Source organism: Leuciscus leuciscus, assembly GCF_965113295.1.
Source record: "Leuciscus leuciscus genome assembly, chromosome: 16".
Classification (NCBI taxonomy): Eukaryota; Metazoa; Chordata; class Actinopteri; order Cypriniformes; family Leuciscidae; genus Leuciscus; species Leuciscus leuciscus.
The window spans coordinates 40,931,494-40,943,511 of record NC_138740.1 but is presented as its reverse complement, the minus strand read 5'-3'; the positions used below and the strand labels follow the sequence as shown (position 1 = coordinate 40,943,511).

At 35.5% G+C, this 12,018-nt stretch overlaps 1 long non-coding RNA gene across 1 annotated transcript; it reads right to left on the bottom strand.

Moving 5' to 3' along the window:
• On the bottom strand, positions 1–5,623 carry LOC309477018. Its single transcript, XR_014198466.1, has 8 exons — positions 2,538–5,623; positions 1,943–2,311; positions 1,678–1,863; positions 1,540–1,556; positions 956–1,447; positions 400–916; positions 90–361; positions 1–53 (listed from the first exon to the last, which is right to left on the bottom strand). It is a non-coding gene; the product is annotated as an uncharacterized lncRNA (long non-coding RNA).
• Between the last annotated feature and the right edge of the window lie 6,395 nt (positions 5,624–12,018).

The following is a 12,018-nucleotide window of genomic DNA, read 5'->3' as shown; positions in this document are numbered from 1 at the left end:
CTGTACACTACCTCTACTGTACTCTACATCTACTGTACTCCACTGCACTCTACCTCTACTGTACTCTACTGTACTCCACTGCACTCTACCTCTACTGCACTCTACTGTACTCCACCTCTACTGCACTCCACCTCTACTGTACTCTACCTCTACTGTACTCTACTGTACTCTACTGCACTCCACCTCTACTGTAATCTACCTCTACTGTACTCTACTGTACTCTACCTCTACTGTACTCTTCCTCTACTGTACTCTACCTCTACTGTACTCTACTGCACTCTACCTCTACTGTACTCTACTGCACTCTACCTCTACCGCACTCTACCTCTACTGTACTCTACTGTACTCTACTGCACTCTACCTCTACTGTAATCTACATCTACTCCTACTGTACTCTACCTCTACTGTACTCTACTGTACTCTACCTCTACAGCACTCTACTGTACACTACCTCTACTGTACTCTACCTCTACTGTACTCTACTGTACTCTACCTCTACGGCACTCTACTGTACACTACCTCTACTGTACTCTACCTCTACTGTGGAGCTTTTAACTTTTCTTTCTTTTTTAACTTTTCTTTTTCTTTAACTTTTCTTTTGTTCTTTTTTAACTTTTCTTTCTTTTTTAACTTTTCTTTTGTTCTTTTTTTAACTTTTCTTTCGTTCTTTCCTTTTTTAACTTTTCTTTCTTTCGTTTTTTAAACTTTTCTTTCTTTCTTTAACTTTTCTTTCTTTCTTTTTTAAACTTTTCTTTCTTTCCTTTTTAACTTTTCTTTCTTTCTTTCTTATTTAACTTTTCTTTCTTTCTTTTTAACTTTTCTTTTTTAACTTTTCTTTTTCTTTAACTTTTCTTTCATTCTTTTTTTTAACTTTTCTTTTTAAAAAAAACTTTTCTTTTGTTCTTTTTTAACTTTTCTTTCGTTTTTTTTTACTTTTCTTTTGTTCTTTTTTAACTTTTCTTTCGTTTTTTTTACTTTTCTTTCTTTCCTTTTTTAACTTTTCTTTCTTTCTTTTTAACTTTTCTTTCTTTTTTAACTTTTCTTTCTTTTTTAACTTTTCTTTCTTTAGTTCTTTTTTAACTTTCTTTCGTTCTTTTTTAACTTCCTTTCGTTCTTTTTTAACTTCTTTCTTTCTTTTTTAACTTTTCTTTCGTTCTTTTTAACTTTTCTTTCTTTCTTTCTTTCTTTCTTTTTTAACTTTTCTTTCGTTCTTTCGTTCTTTTAACTTTTCTTTCGTTCTTTCATTCTTTTTTAACTTTTCTTTCTTTCTTTTTTAACTTTTCTTTCATTCTTTTTTAACTTTTCTTTCTTTCGTTCTTTTTTAACTTTTCTTTCGTTCTTTTTTTAACTTTTCTTTCTTTCTTTCTTTTTAACTTTTCTTTCGTTCTTTAGTTCTTTTTTAACTTTTCTTTCTTTCTTTCTTTTTTAACCTTTCTTTCTTTTTTAACTTTTCTTTCATTCTTTCGTTCTTTTTTTTTAGCTTTTTTCTTTCTTTCTAAACTTTTCTTTCTTTTTTAACTTTTCTTTTTCTTTTTTAACTTTTCTTTCTTTCTTAACTTTTCTTTCTTTCTTTCGTTCTTTTTTAACTTTTCTTTTTCTTTTTTAACTTTTCTTTCGTTCTTTTTAACTTTTCTTTCGTTCTTTTTAACTTTTCTTTCGTTCTTTTCTTTTTTTAACTTTTTCTTTCTTTCTTTCGTTCTTTTTTAACTTTTCTTTTTCTTTTTTAAATTTTCTTTCGTTCTTTTTTAACTTTTCTTTCGTTCTTTTTAACTTTTCTTTCGTTCTTTTCTTTTCTTTTTTAACTTTTTCTTTTTCTTTTTCTTTTTTTAACTTTTCTTTCGTTCTTTTTGAACTTTTCTTTTTCTTTCTTTCTTTCTTTAGTTCTTTTTAACTTTTCTTTCGTTCTTTTTGAACTTTTCTTTCTTTCTTTTCTTTTTTTAACTTTTCTCGTTCTTTTTTAACTTTTCTTTTTCTTTTTTTTAACTTTTCTTTCGTTCTTAACTTTTCTTTCTTTCTTTTGTTCTTTTTTCTAACTTTTCTTTCGTTCTTTTTTTCTTTTTTTACTTTCTTTCGTTCTTTTTTAACTTTTCTTTTTCTTTTTTAACTTTTCTTTCTTTCCTTTTTTAACTTTTCTTTCGTTCTTTCTTTTGACTTTTCTTTCGTTCTTTTTTTAACTTTTCTTTCTTTCCTTTTTTAACTTTTCTTTCTATCTTTTTTAACTTTTCTTTCTTTCTTTTTTAACTTTTCTTTTTCTTTCTTTTTTGACTTTTCTTTCGTTCTTTTTTTAACTTTTCTTTCTTTCCTTTTTTAACTTTTCTTTCGTTCTTTTTTAACTTTTCTTTTTCTTTTTTAACTTTTCTTTCGTTCTTTTTTAACTTTTCTTTCTTTCCTTTTTTAACTTTTCTTTCTTACTTTTTTAACTTTTCTTTCTATCTTTTTAACTTTTCTTTCTTTCTTTTGTTCTTTTTTAACTTTTCTTTCGTTCTTTTTAACTTTTCTTTCGTTCTTTTTTAACTTTTCTTTCTTTCTTTTTTAACTTTTCTTTCTTTCTTTTGTTCTTTTTTAACTTCTTTCTTTCTAATGGAGATCTATCTATCTACACATACAACTATCTATCTTTCTTTCTAACTATTCTTTCTTTCTTTATTTTTTAACTTCTTTCTAACTAATCTTTCTTTCTTTCTAACTTTTCTTTCTAACTAATATTTCTTTTTTTCTAACAAATTTTTCTTTTTTCTTTCAAACTAATCTTTTTCTTTCTAACTAATATTTCTTTTTTTCTAACAAATTTTTCTTTTTTCTTTCAAACTAATCTTTTTCTTTCTCACTAATATTTCTTTCTGACTATTCTTTCTTTCTTTCTTTTTTTACTTCTTTCTTTCTAACTAACCTTTCTTTCTAATTTATCACGTTCTCATGTTGCTATGGTTACTATGTCAATCATCATAATTTCATGACTCACAGGACTAAAATTTAGCGTATTCACTCGCACATTTAAATGCAGTTATCACTCCTTAAACTTTACGGTGTGAACTGGTCCTTTAGAAGCATGAAAACTATTGTTTAGATTGTCAAGCCATCACTTACTTACCGTGTTCTGCACTCTCACTAAAACTCTAGTCATAAACTGAAGTTGTCCGCACTGCACTGTGAGTCTCTTATTTATATTGCGTGTAGACTTTGTTGTTTATGAGGGGATTAAAACTCGTGCTGATTCTGAAAATACATTTTGAGTGAATTCTCCGCATGGTGACTCTAAAACGCCTCTGATTGGCCACTGCGTCCATGCGCTTAATATACATGTCTGTGATTGGCTACAATGCTCAACACTGAAACAACACAATGTGAGTAGTTTCATTTCGTTTTTGAATAATAAAATATGGTGACTGCACTCTGCAAATTTTCCGAATCTAAAATGTCCAAGTGCGAGTACAAATTCACCCGAGTGCGTGACAAGTCCGAGTTCATTCAAAATTGGACTCGAGTCCGAGTTCGAGTACCCCAACTCTAGTTATTACTTTTTGTATTTTCAATATGAGTTGCTACAACATACCATTTTAAATTAATAAAAATCAGCCTATGTAGAATACATGATTTATTACTTTCATCTGCACTGAAACATAACTGTGATAATGCATCAGAAGTTGTCATCATCACACGCGTCACTTGATAGACTCGAATAGAGGCAGGTGAATGGCAGCTGGATGCCGAAATATCAGTATTCATATCCGGACTATACACTTTTACTCCAGTACTTTTGTTGTTATTTGATGTTGCAACTCAGAAATTGCAATACATTGAGGTTAAATGCAAAGTTGTTTCAGACATATAGTTTACAAATTTGGATGTGATTGTGATTAAAAGGGTTAATAGACAGCGTAGCCTACTCATTTAGAAATAAGGTGGTGTCCATGTCACGATCCAATCTGTTAATGGTTAATCATGCATACATGTGTGACGCCCCTAATTGTACAACTGACTATGCCACCCCCCTTGAGCTTAACTGGTTAGTGCAAGTGTCAGAGCAAGGGGAACTCTGCCCCCCAAAAATTTACAAACACAGGTTTCGTAGAAAAGTATAAAAATGCAATCTTTATTAATAAATGGTTGAAGGTGTTGGTTGGTCTGAAAGAAAACAAACTTTCCAGTGAAGCTAGCCTGCCTCCATCACGTTAGATGGCATACTAAATGCCCGCTCCACCCCCTGATTAGTGACGGGATTAAACATGAAAATAAAAGAGTAAGAGAACGAGAGTGAACTGAAGGATCCTAATCCTAACCCGGCCCACAGGCTACACATGCACATAAATAGGCTATAGATGGATATATAATGCTATTTTTTTTAATGTAGTTTTTACAGTAAAAATATTGCGCTGAATTATGTAACTGGTCAGCGGCAGGTGTTATAAACCTGAGAAGCCGATGCAGCATTTTGCGCTCGCTCTTCCTCCAAAAAGTCTCTATGCTTGTTATTCAGCTGTAGTGATAATATCACACATATAAGGGTGTCTCACACATCAGTGTTTAATGCTCCATATTGCTAACGCCCCATTTTGGATAAAAATACAAAAATATAACGTTGTAACTGGAGTAGTTTTTCTCCAGCTACTTTACTTGTAGCCTACTCAATTATTTCATAAGTAGCAATACCTTATTATTTTCTTAAGTAGCAAAATACGTGCACAAAGGACTGGACTATCCAAATCAATCTTAAACAGTTGAACTTCAAAACGGGATAGGATTCAACCCATCTCAGTCTGTGATGAGGAGAAAGACACCCGCAACCAAATCAAAGACTCTGAGGTTACAATGGTTTACTCCTCACCAACTAGGACTATCTATCCAACACGATCTCTTGAAATGCGCATCTATACCACAAATTTAATTTCTCGTGCCATTTATACATCAAAAATACGCACCGTAAACCCCTTGGGGATGATTAGCAGTGCGTGCGTGCTACATGTCATAAGGTGTCAGTATCATATGCACGCATAAAACCATTTTTGGTGTAGGCTATAAATGGTACGAGAGATACAATTCGTATGGTATAGATGCGCACTTTCATGAGATCAGGCTGATATATCTTATGTCAAGACAACAATCTCCCCGATATAAAAACTCAATCCCCCCCCCCTGAAATCCCTGAAAACTCAAGTGTTTTCAGTTCTCCTCCTCCAACAGTTTTCTGCCGCGTCTTTTACTTCTAAGCCACAGTTGCAGCACAATAGACATTTGATAGAGCCGCTGTTGTAAATGGATAAAGTACGGTAGATTCTCCTTTTTCCTGTAGCCTATATTCAGTAAATGAAAAGTTATAGTTTAGAATAGATTTTACACATTCAGACACCAGAGAAGATGAAGCTGATGATGATGATGAATGATATATAACAGTGTTTGATCTTAAACATCAGAAATACTCAGTTTGGTTTGTCACTTTTAATGCTGTTTTGTCGACTATCAGCGCCTTTTATGTTTGTTTTTGGTTCAATATATTGTATTAGATCATGTTTAGCATATTTAGTCTTTTTTATCTTGACATTTTTCTCTCTCTCTTCCGTATGTGTCTGTGGTTTGTGATATATGTGTTATAGCCTATATTCTCAAATGCATTCATTTATCATGAAAAAACAAATGTCCATATTTAAATAAATGAATAAAATATTTTCTCAAAATGAAAGGGAAAGTGTTAGTCACCTTGTGCAGAGCAGAGGAAGCGTCCAGAGAGAAACACAGCTCAGAATGACAGAAAGAGTGACTGTGAGCTCTTCTCCTCGCTCATACACACACTTCCTCTTCCTCATGTAATGTTATATGAGTGTATGGGACTCCCCGCTCAAGGGGTGTAGTCAACATTTCAGACAATATTGAACAAACCAGGTGATCTTTAACTAGGAAATGAATATAATATCTTATAATCTAGTATAACTAGGGGAGACACTTTTTGCATTTCTCTCAGTTACTCAGAGACTATTTGGACTAGACCAACCAAATTTGTATATATTAATAAAACATCATATAATTATTATCAGTGTTAATCATACAGTTGTGTAAAGCTTCATTACAGAGATTATTCAAAACATGCACAATATGAACAAACAGTGAATTTGGTGAATATTCTGCTGTTAGACAAATATTTACACAGTTTCTGTCGATATCACGCGTCACAAGAACTCTCTGATTATGATGTGTGAAACATGAGCTGTCAACCTGAAACATCTGAATGAATCACTTTAGACCAAATCTTCCTGAGTCAACCTGAAACTCGCTGGAGACTGCAAGCTGCACATCAGCTTGGAGACAATACTTGCCTCTGTCTGCTAATTACCCATACCATATAAAGATGATTACATATGACATATTGTTCACAGTATTTATTTGAAAGGAAGAAGCCAGATGTTGTAACTGAGTCTGACCCAGGGACGGCTGCAACATGTTAAAAAATACAAAAGAGGAGACCCAAGGTCTAGCTAGGACCAAGGAGCAAGACCGGAGCACACAATGTTTTAAAGTGATTTTTATTGGTGCAAAACGACTAACGTTTCAACGCCCATGCGTCTTCTTCAGAGTCAAACAGTCAATGGCAACGATGTACAGAATTTAAAGAATCAAAATACAAGGCATCGGCCACTGGCCTAGGTGGGTGTGGTACATCAATTAACCAGTCCTATACAAGCACTCAGGTGTAGAAAAAAAAAATATATATATATATAAATAATAATAATAATAATAATAAGTGTATACATATAAATTAAACACCTTCAGAAAAGAAGAGGTACACATATAAGTATAAAAGTATACAGACCTGCTAGCCACATGTATACAAGTGCCTCAAAATGTGAACTATAAATGTGAACTATAAATGTGAACTATAAATGTGAACTATAAATGTGAACTATAAAAAGCATGAGAGGCCCAGTTCCTCATTAAGACTGTTAGGTTTCACTGTGTTAAGAGTGAACATCCAGAAAGCCTCTCTTTGTAGTAGGGACTTCACTATATCGCCTCCTCGTTGGGAGGGTAGAATTTTTTCGATACCCCAAAATGTTAAGGACGCATTGGAGCCATGATTAGCTTGCACATAATGCCTCGCAATTGCATAGTCCATATTACGCTTCCGAATTGCTGCTTTGTGTTCTGCAATGTGTAGTTTAAGGGGGCGCAGTGGTGGACGAAGTACACATACCATGTACTTGAGTTAAAGTAAAGATACTCAAGGTAAAATATTACTCAAGTAAAAGTAGAAGTGCTGCCTTTAAACATTCACTTGAGTAAAAGTACAAAAGTATTTGCCTTCAAATGTACTTAAGTATCCAAGTACTATGATTTTTTTATTGCTATAATGTCCTATTATAATTTTTGTCACAAGACTCTTGCTTAACTCAGTCTACGTGAAGACTCTGTCACTCTTGGCACATCAATCTATTAATAAAATGACATTAATTAGTCTATAATATATATATATATATATTTGAATTGAATACATTATTTGGTGTGTTTAATTTTGGACGGAAGGGGTCAGTATTTACCGATAATTGCTGCAATAATAGCTGCTGCTCTCTGCCCCGCTTAAAATCATTGGCAACACAAATTGTTTGGAACTATTGAGAGCTACACGAATCACGTGACCGCGCGGCGGCGAGATCACAGTAGTCTTGTTCGACTTGAAACGGCACACTGCACAGACCAATCGGTGAATGACATTAAAATACCGCGAGAGCGATTAGAGAGTAGACGGCTCTGTATGCTTTTCAATCGCTCTCGCGATTTCGCTCTATACTTTGATGTCATAAACTGATCGGTCTGTGCAGCGCCGGTTCAAGTCGAACAAGCCGTGTGTGTGTCGCAACCTCTTATATACTGTCTATGGTCGCAACTCTCATATTTAACGGCTCTGGTTCGCGCTTAGTAGATACAGCCAAGGCAAGTTCAAAACAAAGTGTGCACGTTGTAGGCTACTGTGATAGGTGGCTCGTTTGACCAGTTAAGTTTTTATCCACTCATAAATAAAAAGGAACGACTGATTTTGAAAATGTAGTAGAGTAAAAAGTAAGATATTTGACTTTGAAATGTAGTGGAGTTAAAGGTGAACTAAGTAACTTTTTTACCTTAACCGAACAGCTTTGGAGTCATTGTAATGGTTATATTACTGATTTCGGGTTGAATGGTGGTCGTCTCGCACCCCCCTGGTGCCTGTGAGCCGCAAAACCACCCTTGCAACTTTGGGCCGGAGGGCCGCCGGCCTCAGTGTTAGGAAGTATCGTGTGATATCAGGTCTCGCGAGGTAACGAATTGCTTTACGGCACTGCACACGTACACGCCCTCATCCATCCAGTATCCGGCTAGCTATAAGAACAAGGTAACGCTAGATATTGAGTTCTTCAAGTTTTCATAATGGCTGAACATGTAAAAAAGAAGCAGAAAGCTAGGAAATCTTTGTCAGAGGACCAAAGAAAGAGGAAACGGGAGACTGACCGAGCGTGAAGTCAGACTAGAGTTAATATTGGACCGGCTTTTTCAGAATGGAGAGAACTGAAAGAAACCGAAGCCTGCAAAACCGATGCTGACCTGGCCTTCTTGCTGTTGCACTTGTATCTTTAGAATAAACTGTGTTTAATGTTTGTATTTCTTGTAATTGTGACCTCAGGATGTTTGTTATTGTCTGTTTAGGTTTTTATTATGGTCGCTGTCTGTTACGGGCTTACTAGTACGCTACTGTAACTTAGATGTTAGCATTTTCAGTAGTAAACAAACGTGTTTGTTTTCTGTAGTGTTTTGTCCGTTCCTCTATCAGGTTTTATTTGTGTTACTGAGATCGCCTATAAATCGATATGAAATTCTTCAAATTATGCTTTAGTTTAGCTTGCCGCCTGCCTCAGAATTAGTAACGTTATATGTTGCATGTTCACAGATCTAGCATGTTAGGATGCTAGCTAGCAATACAACTTATTATGAAATTTCAAACCAAACGGTATGAACGAATAAATTATAGCCTTATACCATACACGTATTCTTGCAAAATAAATAAACAAACTAGGCTACGTGTTTGACTTCGTTTGGTCAATCGTTATGATGGACAACTCGGATCACCGTCAAAATTATAAAAGAATGTAACGTAACATTTATTTTGATAATGTATAATCTAAGTGTCTATAGCTATAGTTCAAACTTAAATAGAAATAAATAGCGGAATATTTCTTATAGTATTGTTTTTCGCCATAATGTTACTGATTACGTTTGGCAACACTATAACAATATACACTATCTCAACATTTATATGATATTCTTCTGAGAATCATACATACTTCAGTTGACATGGCTCCGTTTGTTCGCCGGCTTCTCTGAAAACAAATGCACATGGCCTGAGCGAGATGGGAGGGGTGAGTGTTGACAACGAGTTTACGACAGTTTTCTCATAATATATATATATACTCCGAAACTGTAGGGGGAGCTCGAGAGAGAAACCTGCGAGAAAACAGCCAGTCTTACTGAGCGCTGCTTTAAAGTAAAAGTCTTCCCAAATTTAAATACTTCAGTAAAGTACAGATACGCAAAAAAGCTACTTAAGTACAGTAACGAATTACATTTACTTCGTTACTGTCCACCACTGAGGGGGCGTTTAGTCTGACCTACACACACCAAACCACATGGACATGTCAACATGTAAATCACGTGGGTGGTGTTACAATTAATAAATTAGTTGATCTTGTATTTTTTTACCTGACTGGGGATGGGAGAATTGCTTTGTGTCATTTGAGTTGGAGCAATGGGTACAATGCCCACATCTGTAAAAACCCAAGGGAGGAGCCGGCAACCACGTAGGTTTTGGTGGAGGGCTCATGGTCGTGTGAACCAACCTGTCTCTAAGTGTGCGAGGACGCTTAAAAGTAATACGCGGAGGTTCTGCACATATATCTTTAAGAGCTGGATCGCTCTGCAAGATGTGCCAGTGTTTCTTAATGACATGCTTTATTTCTCCGCCAATATGAGAGAAATCTGTGGAGAAGCAAAGTCTTTGCTTTGAGGCGCGTTTGGTTTTAACCAGGAGATGTGCTCGTTGTGTCGATCTAGCTCATTCATAGGCTGCGGAGATATCACTTTCAGCATAGCCCCTGCTACGAAAGCGCTCTATCATTTCTACTGCCCCGCGCTCAAACTCGGCATCGCTACTACAGTTTCTTCTAAGCCATAAAAATTGGCCAATGGGAATATTTTTAATAAGTTGTTTGGGGTGATGGCTATCTGCTCTGAGGAGGGTATTTCTGCTAAGAGGTCTGCTATAGAGCGATGTTTCTAAACCTCCTTGGGAATTTTTGTAAATAGTAAAGTCCAGGAAGTTAATATTGTCTGTAGAGTGGTCTACTGTGAATCTCAAGAAGGATGTGGTAGAGTTAATATAAGCCATGAATTTATCCAATTCAACTGAAGTCCCCTAGCCTGGCAATACCAGACTCTGCTACTTCACTTTGCTTCGTATACAGAGTCTGGAAGGGCATAATAGAGAAGTGTTTTCTCTCTCGCGGGGGGGGGGGGGGCTTGTCTGAAGTTTAAAATCATTGGTTACCCGTAAGCCAATCACATAACGTTTGGTTATGGCGTGTGTTATGCGCATGCTCAGCCGCATCTAACTTCCACTGTAAACGCATGTATGATGCAAAAACTAAACCATCGAGCGAAATACCGGAGTGAACATGGCTGTGAATGACTTTTGGAGATTATGTGAAGTAAATCTACGCATCCACGGTACAATCAGCGTCTACGTCACGGCTCTCAGCCCGCCCTCTGTTCGTTGATTGGCCCGGCTGTTTTCAGGCCGGTGGAAAACTGAAAGATAGGCTGCTATCTCAGACTGACTACAGGAGCGAAATGAAATTAGCGGAAGTAGGAAGTCTGACGTAGTCAGGCTAGAAGTCCCCATCCAAAGGAAGAAAACATCATCAATGTATCTCTTCCAAAGAGGGATTTTAGGGAGGAATAGGTTGTTCACAGGGTTATCAATACATTTAGCTTCCCATAAACCCATTACTAGGCATGCGTACGACGGTGCAAAGCAACTACCAGGCTTGGGAGGGTTACTTTAAAAATGTATTCCGTTACAGTTACAAATTACTTCATAAAAAAAGTATTCAGTAACGTAATCCAAGTACTATAATATGAAAGTAATGTAACTGATTACTTTGGGATTACTTCAAGGTCACATATATAAATAAAGTCAAGCAAGAAGAAATATATATATATTTTTTTTTTAAAGAATTTGGTCCAGTGTACAATATTTGCAAAATATACACACATGCCTGAAATGTATTTATGTAAAGGGCTATACAGACATCTAGTGGCTAATGTATGGTATTACAGATTATATTGTTTTATTTGTAACTAATTTTTAACTAAAAAATAAAAACTCAACATTTACATTTTTTACACAATCTACATATTAGTTTATTTTAAAATAGGCCTACATGTTGACTAAAGCCGTGATCTTTCTTAATTTGCCTGACTGGACGTGGGGCGTTGGCAGTGGGAGTTCCCCTACGTTACCTAGACAGCGAACATCCCGTTACGTGAGAAAAGATTTGAAAGGACATTTTGGGTACTAAAAAAACTACTCTCCTAATTTCTACAAAATAGCAGCGGAATTTCCATGAATTAAAAGCGATTTTACCCGCAGGCAGCATCGTTTCTACTAGCAGCAGTGATTCAATCTGCGTCTGAGGAGATTGTAGACAGCTGTTATTTGCACATGCACCAGCGGGTGGCACACGTGAGTCATTACTGGCAACAGAACCAGGAACTACTGTACAATCAAGCAGCGCTTAATATAGTGTTATTATGCCAAAATACTTATTTAGTTTTAAATGAAACCATTGTAATCCTGAAAGTATTCCCCCTTTTTTCAAAATGTAACTATAATCTGATTACTATGTTTTTTGACGTAACTGTAACGGATTACAGTTACTGGATTTTTGTATTCTGATTACATAACGCCGTTACATGTATTCTGTTACTCCCCAACCCTGGCAA